This window comes from Eumetopias jubatus, unplaced genomic scaffold, assembly GCF_037043125.1.
Source record: "Eumetopias jubatus isolate StellerSeaLion01/CBP00866 unplaced genomic scaffold, mEumJub1_p1.0 scaffold_5, whole genome shotgun sequence".
Lineage (NCBI taxonomy): Eukaryota > Metazoa > Chordata > Mammalia > Carnivora > Otariidae > Eumetopias > Eumetopias jubatus.
Window position 1 is genome coordinate 119,792,657 of NW_028274811.1, and position 8,546 is coordinate 119,801,202.

The following is an 8,546-nucleotide window of genomic DNA, read 5'->3' on the forward strand; positions in this document are numbered from 1 at the left end:
CCAACTTCATGGAGAAAATAGAAGCCATTAGTACCTTCCACATGTTCTCCCCCTCCCCCACTTCTACTACTCTATCTCCCCTGCCTTCCTGCCTGTTGGAAACGGTGAACTGCCCATGGTCCCATTGGGGACCAACTCCTCCACTTGAACATGGTTCCCATCTGCTCTCATTTAAATCAAGGTCATGGCTTCTACAGTTCTCCTACTCTCTTCTGAATCACCAGTTTTACTGTCTACTGGGTCAGCAGCATTGTTTTCTTCTTGAGACATTTTCTTCCCTTGCTTATGAGACATCACTCCCTCTTGGTTCTTTTCCTACTTTAGGGGCTATTCTTATTTGGTGATTTTTTTCTTTTCTTTCAAAACTGTAAATGTTGGAGTACTAAGCCCTCTTCTGTTCTCTATCTGTACTCATTCCTAGGTGAGCTCAAGTCCATAAATTCCGTATATACCTTCATGACCCCCAACCCTATTCTCTCCCCTGAACTCTTGTCTCTTATACATAATATTTCCACTTGGATGATTAAAAGCATCTCAAATTTAATATGCCAAAACCTGAAATCTTGACTTCTAACCCTTAAACCTACTCTTCTCCAAGTAATCCCCATTCTGATGAATTGCAACTCCATCTCTCTTCTGGTTCAGGACAGAAATCTTGGAGTGATCCTTGATTCTTTACACCCCATAACCACTCATTCCATCAACAAATCCTGTTGGCACTATCTCAACAATAAATATAGAATATGATGACTGCTTACCTCCACTGCTCACATACTAAATAGAATGACTGACATATTACCCAGAGATTATTAGCTTCCCAACTTGGCATCCCTGCTTCAACCCTTGCTCCACTTTAGTCTGTTCTCAACAGAATAGCAGAGTGATCTTTTTTAAAATGTAAGTCATCCCTTCCTCTTTCCTTTCCTGTTCTTTTCATTCACTCCTTCCCTAAAAACTGGGTTCTAAGATCATTAGAAGAAGCAGAGCAAGGTAGGCATCCCCCTGATTGGGGGAGTGGTGGTGGCCCAGAGTGGGGCATCATAGCCCTGAGTGGAGTAAGTAGAGCGTCCCCAAAGGAGGGTTCCCTGTCACAGGGAGTCAGAGCCTTGAGGGAGGGAAACGTAGGGTGAGGAGGGCATCCATAGAGAATAGTGGCCCAGGATAGGAAGTCACAGCTCAAGCATAGTACAAAGAGGACCAGCGTGAAAGAAGAGTCCAGCAAGGGATGTCAGAGCCCAAACGGGGTAATAAGGACATCCGTGCAATAGGGTGGTCTGATGTGGGGTGTCCAACAGAGGGGTATCCTGTGAAAGATAAAGGAGTCCACATGGGTGTGGAGAACCAACAGGTATGAGGCATTAGGCTCAAGAGCCCAAACAGGGAGAAGAGAACCTTCACAACAGAGTATGGCCAAGGAGTATCAGAATCCAAGTGAGGTAAGTAGGATGTCCATACTATTATTACTGTCTGGACACTGGAGTGTGTCTATACAGGTAAGGGACACATGTTGCAGAAGTCAAGACCCAAGAAAGATGAAAAGGATGTCCACGTATGGGGACAGCCCAGCAAGGGAAATAAGAATCTGAGCAGAAGAGGTTCCCATGCAGAGAGACAGCTGGATGTGGGTGTCAAAGCCCAAGCAGACGAGGATCTACATAAGAGGGGCAGATGGGCATGACATATTGGAGCTCCAGGGTAGTACCAAAAGCATCCGCCAGGGAGGGTGCACCAGCAGCATTACGAATCCAGGTACCAACAGGGGGGTTAGTTAAATAAGTAAATATATTTAGAGTAAATGGGAGCAAATGTTCTCACTTTTGAATCACAAATACAGAAAGAGAAAAAATAGGATCAGATTCAAATTAATAAATATTGGTGTGAACTCGTAGTTTTCAATATATACATATAGAGAAATAAATGTAATTATAAATAGATACGTGTGTGGTTGTGTGCCTATGTGTGTGTATGTGTGTGTGTGTGTAGCTAGACTTTTAAAATATAAAACAATAAGCTATTTTCAAAGAACAGGTCAAAAACATAAGGGCATAGAAAAGTTGAAAGTAAAGTTATCAAAAAAGGTATACCGTGCAAAGCTAAACTAAAGAGGAAATCAAGAGCCAAATTCAAAGAACTTTATATGACACACCAAGGACTCCAGATGTAGCCACCATTATGTGTTGGGTAGTAAGAGATGCAATCTGGTTCACAAGCAAGACAGGTTTGTGGGTGAGAAATTCAGTACTGGTAGCAACTGGAACTGGGTCACCCAAAGAGTGCTAAAATTGAGGCAACTGTAATACTTTGATGAAAGGAGTAGAGCTCATCCAACTGTGACATTAGGGTGTATTTTTTGTCTGAGGGAGGCCAGTGGACTGTTCATGCAATCTAGCACAAGGTGACATTAGCTTGGTAAATTTACCACACCCAGAATCTATCTGTTTCTCAGAAACACTATTCCAACAGTATCCCAGAGTTTATCAGACTCAGGAAGAATTACTCTGACAAAGCTCACAGAAGCCTGGTTTATAAAACCAACATGCTGATTCGTTAACATTTAATGAGAAAAAACCCAAAAATACTTATGGGTCAGGCTGACCAACCTATTGTCTTCTTGTATCTACATGGCAACCCATACCAGAAGATGATCTAATGAACTCGGAATGTTATGTGGTCTTCCTCTGCTCCTTTCCTCTATTCCTTTCCTTTCCTCTGCTCCATCTTCCTTTTTGGTCCTTCTTTGCCTAGCACCATGTCCAGAGAGGCTAGCCCCAGTGGCCTGCATGCACGCCCCTACCCTCCTTGCCAGAGGCTTCAGTTTGGGTTCAGCTTTTGAGAGGCACCAGCAGGAAATTAGAGGGTGGGAAAAGAGAAAAGTTGGGATGTTTCTTCCTTGGTCCCTCCTTGCTTGGTTCCACTTCTCTTGGCAGAAAGCTCATCCCTCAGGACCACTGGGAATCTCATCATTTATGCTCCAGCTCCACTGCCTGGGCCCTGAGCCTGGAAACCACTTCCTCCCCCTTGCGTCTTCAGCCTCCAGATAGGTAATGGCTTTCAGTTGTTGCTAGTCTCCACGGACCACCTCAGGATCTAGTTTGTTTCCTCAACCTGCCCACACCTCTGTACGTATCTTCATTAGAATTATCTGGGCTGACTTGCAATTCCTGCGATTTGAATGAGTAATACAGTGTTTGTGAAACACCAAACATTTTTGTATTCTACTTGAGAATGACCAACCATCTCAATTTGCACAGGACTGAAGTGGGATTCAGGACATTCTGTTTTCCTATCAAGATGAGTTGATCGGGGGTGGGGGGGATGGGTTAGCCTGGTGATGGGTATTAAAGAGGGCACGTACTGAATGGAGCACTGGGTGTTATACACAAACAATGAATCATGGAACACTGCATCAAAAACTAATGATGTGGGGCGCCTGGGTGGCTCAGTTGTTGAGCGTCTGCCTTTGGCTTGGGTCATGATCCCAGGGTCCTGGGATCAAGCCCCACATCAGGCTCCCTGCTCCATGGGAAGCCTGCTTCTCCCTCTCCCACTCCCTCTGCTTGTGTTCCCCTCTCTCGCTATGTCTCTCTCTGTCAAATAAATAAATAAAATCTTTAAAAAAAAAAAACTAATGATGTAATATATGGTGATTAACATAACATAATTAAAAAAAAAAAAGATGAGTTGGTCACCCTAATTCCACCTGACTTTGACATATCTTCTTGCCACAACTACCTGGCTATTTATTTCATTTTTTTCTTGAAATTGATTCAATTCCCATTCAATTTTCCCTTCCTTCCCCTATGATCCTCTGCACTGTTTCTTATGTTCCACATATGAGTGAAACCATATGATAATTGTCTTTCTCTGATTGACTTATGTCACTCAGCATCATCCCCTCAGTTCCATCCATGCCGATATAAATTGAATTTAAATTTAAAAAAGAAATTGATTCATTTCATTAACTTGTTACTTTTAAAAGAAACATTAAGTCACTACTTTAAATGGAAAACTAATATAACTTGCCTTTGATTGAACAAAACATATTATAGAAACAAGAATAAACGGAAACTAAGTAATAATATTAAATTTAAGAAGAAATTATTATTTGTAAAGGGACCTGAGCGCGAGTCCTGCTCTCTCTATGCTTAAAAGGGAAATTGGTATTAAAGACATTCAAGACACACTGGCCCCAAAATGAAACTCTCTGCTTCGTGTATCAGAATATGATCACATTTTCACCAAATAAGTCTATGTTATTTAAGGACATGCATGTATTACCTACATCATCTTGTCTATGCCCTATGGTATGGGCTCCATCCTGGGGGAAACAATAGTGTAGTGGAGGGTCAAACACCTAACAAGGTCAGGCTCTACCACTCTGCTGTCCCAATATCCACAGTCAATGTAACCAGCCGACTGACCGGGTGCTCACGTGGCCCCGACAGAATACACTTTACCCCTGGACAGTGCTGGGATGGACATCATCACCAGGTGCTTCCGTCTTTATTTCTATGAGCCCAAGCCCTATTCTATTGGACAAACTTTTTTCGTTGGATACAGCAATGCTTTTATAAGAAAATAGCCAAAGTTTTTAAACCAGGGACAGTTTGGTCTCTTTCAAGTAACTTCATAAATCTCTAATCTGATAGAGTGTGTGTTTATTACACATTTCAACTCTTAGAATACCATCTTATTTCTTTCCATTTTATGTTTTTAGAAGGTCACTTAAAATTACATCCGTGTTCTACCTGTAACTACAAAATACTCTGGCAACTTGTGGGAGTGGGAGTGAGTAGGTATATGTACAGCGACCAGGTCTAGGGTCATACAAGAGGTGACATTAGAGCTCGGACTACAAGACGAGTTTGCTTTCTTTAGATGGAGAGAGACAGCAAAGTTAATCTGGGCAGAAGGAACAGCATGTGCAAAGGCACAAGATAATGAAAAAATAAAATATATGCAGGGACTGAAAGTAGTTAAATATGATCTGGCAGCGGACTCTCAGAGGGCATAGTTCCTGCATAAATAAAAGAAGCCCAAATTCATATAATAGTAATTAGTATGGCACAGAGGTAAAAGACATCAGGACTTAAAGTCGGATTTGTGCTATTATCTCAGTTTCAGAAATCACTCTTTGTATGACCCTCAGTAAATTCTTAACATTATAAGCCTCCATTTCCTCACCTGTAAAATGGGAAATAATAATTCTACCTGTTCCATAGAATTATTATGAGGATTAAATTCAACAATATCCTTAGACCTGTGGTTCTCAACGAGGGGTAATTTTGCGCCCCCCCCCCCCGAGACATTTTGTAGTGTCTGGAGATATTTTTGATTATCACACCTGGGAGAGGATGAGAGGCTGCTCCTGGCATGTAGGAGATGAAGATCAGAGATGCGGCTTCATATCCTACAATATACAGGACAGCCCCCCACAACAAAGGCTTATTTGGACTAATATATTAAAGATGCTGAGGTTGAGAAACCCTGGCTAACCTAATACCTAGCTTGCAGTATGCAGCCAGTAAATGTGATCCCAAAAGAGAAGGAGGAGGAGGGGAAGGGATGATATTGTACAAAGGAGATGAGTTCACTGCAGCTGCCTTCTCGGCAGGTGAATGCCCAACCATCATGACCTGCTGTCACCAAGTTCACCCCCAGTGCTGGCCACCAGCTATCTTTCTACATGGACAATTGGTTGTAGGGTGACTAGATAAGAATTATAAACTGGTGGGCCCTGGAAGAGGAGTCAAGCACCTGACCAGTTTTCTAAAACTGAAGTTTTCTAAAACAGGGAGAGTGACCAACCCTCCCTGTAACTCTGACACATGGCCACCATCTCTTGTCCAATGAGCAAGTATCCCAGGCCTGAGAAAACAAATGGCAAGACTCAGTAACCAACTTTGGCAGGTCATTCTGTCCACGAGCCTTGAAATAGTGAATCATCACAGCTCAGGTCTAATGGACCACACATGTATTTAAAAGGGGTCTCGGTACACTATACAAACAGGTCTTGCATAAAAAACCCGGGAAGCCAGAAGACTTCTGATGATCCTTCCATCCAGACGATGCTGAGGCAAAGCTAGGAGGGGCTGGGGGCCGGAACAGTCGATGCCCTGAGGAGCATGTAGTCTCAGTGATAGTGAAGCCTTTTTCAAACTAAGTTTCAGCTAACCACACTTTGGCAGAACAAAATACAGAAGCAAGGCTCTGCCAACAGAGGCTTGAGCCACAAACCAGAGAGCAATCTGCATGTATACATAATGTGGAAAGAACTGCTTGTCAGCTGTTGGTTTTTCTCAGCCACAGCACACATGCGGTGGTATCATCTTCAAATTAGGAAGGACAGTTTGATTCTTTGACAACCCAGGCAAGCGGGGAACTAATGAAGGATAATGCCCTATGTTGACAAGTTAATGTCTCAGCGGGGAAGACCAATTAGGAAATGTGTCCTTTAGGGTGCTGCCTATACTTCCAGAATCGATTCAAACAATGTCTTTGTTTGAACTGACATCTCAGGATAATGCATAAAATTCTGAGGCTCTGGAGTCAGATGGCATGGGGTTTGATTACTAGCTCTACTGTTCGCTGACTATGCAATCTAAGGAAAGCTACTTATTGAACGTCTCCAACTACCCATTTCCTCAATGGGAAGAATGGCAATAATGGCAAATGAGGTTGATAACACTGGCCACTCTGTGGAGTCGTGGTGAGCGTTAAATGCGATACTTCCGGAAGAATTCCTACCATCGCCCTGAGCCGAGTAACTCCTTGGTAAATACCGGCTGTCTTGTGGCCATCATGGTCTGTCCAAAAAATCACTTACATTTTCCTCACAGATCATCTCCTAGTTTTCAGCACAAAGGACACAGGTCCTGTCAATCATATCACATGATGATAACTGTCAGTTGGGGCACAGGGGTCCACGTACACTACACATAGAAGTGTAAACAAAACTGTGACTGGTGACCTTGTTGCTGATTCTTCCCAGACCTGGACATAGCCTTTCTCCAGTTTTGGTTGTATCCATTCAAATGTATGTCCTTTTCTTTTTCACATCCATATTGCCACCATTTGGGGAAGAATACATATTTCTTTTGAATAATTTCTTCCTCACACTCTTTTCTTGCTTTGCTGTGATACTTGCCATCCACTGTAGCATCCTTCAGGTTCTGTCAGCAACAGAAGCTCCCTGGGGAGAAGTTTGCTGTCAGTCACTGCAATCCTTCAATCTCAGGGACTGTAACAAGAAAACAAAACCGTCTTTTCCTGAAGTTTAGAAGAAGCTAAGCTATCCCAACCATCACACATTAGAACAGAAATGCCTAGTGCTCACTTCGGCAGCATATAGACTAAAATCAGAATGATACAGAGAGGATTGGCATGGCCCCTGAGCAAGAACATAAATGCTTCGACTGAGCATGAAGGGACAGTTTGTCCCCTAAACAAATACTTGGTAAATATAAGTGAGTTTCATAGATAAAGTCAGAGTGGTAATAGGTCAGAATCCTGGAATGAGGAAAAAAAGGAAAGAAATGCAACCTTAATTAAATTGACATTTTCCATGATTGTTTTGTGACTTGGAATATATTAGACTTGATTGGTAAGTGAAACATGATGAGAAATGTCAAGAATGTTAACATTTTTTGAGGGCTTACTATGTGCCAGGCACCCATTTTAAGTCTTTTATATATATTGTCACAACAATCCAATAAGGTGGAAACTGGCACCCTCATTTTCCAAGATGAGGGAAAGGAAGTTTAGAGAGGTGAAGTCCCAAGATTACACAGCTAAGAAGGGGCAGATCTGGGGTAAAGTCAAGCAGTATGAATCCAGAGACTTCTCTTTCAACTCCTACACTTTAAAGCCTCTAAATGAAAAGAAAGGAATACCGCCTATCACGCCATTTGAAATCTGAACAATAACCCACTTCACAAAGTAACACTATGAAATGGAAAGATTACTCTCCACATGTAACAATTTAAATGGTTTTGCTTCCAGCCAAAGATTAATGCTGCATTTTAAGGAGAGGAAAGAGAATTTTTTAATTCACTAGGTTTGGACAGTTAGCCCACAAAACATTCAAAATTTGGTGATTGTTCCTAATGAGTACTTTTTTTTCTTTCAAGAGCTTAATATTTTTACCAAAAAGGAAGATGAGATTTTCTCCAAGTGGTTTAACAACTCTAAAAGGCTGTCTTGAATTTTTCTAATTTTTCATAGCCTTATTCTATTTAATTCACAAATTTCCCCTTGCTTCCCCTTCAGTGAATAAACCATAAACCCAATCTTTCTCTAATTGGCTCACAAGCACCATCTAGTGAAGAAGCAGAATAATTACAGAACATTTCCTGCTGAGGAGCACGATTTAATCTGTACTAACGAAGACTAAATAAGAACCATTTTACTGCTGTTCTACAAGAGAATGAGATTTGTGAAATGCAAACATTATGGCTAAGGTCAAAAATATGCATTCCAAGTTTTGTTGTTGTTTTGAATTTTTAGAAATTGAGAATCAGCTTGCTTTCTATTTCCAATTCCCATCA

At 41.7% G+C, this 8,546-nt stretch overlaps 1 pseudogene; it reads left to right on the forward strand.

The window, feature by feature from the left end:
• Positions 1 to 7,328: 7,328 nt before the first annotated feature.
• LOC114204916 (U6 spliceosomal RNA) lies at positions 7,329 to 7,399 on the forward strand (annotated as a pseudogene).
• Positions 7,400 to 8,546: the final 1,147 nt, after the last annotated feature.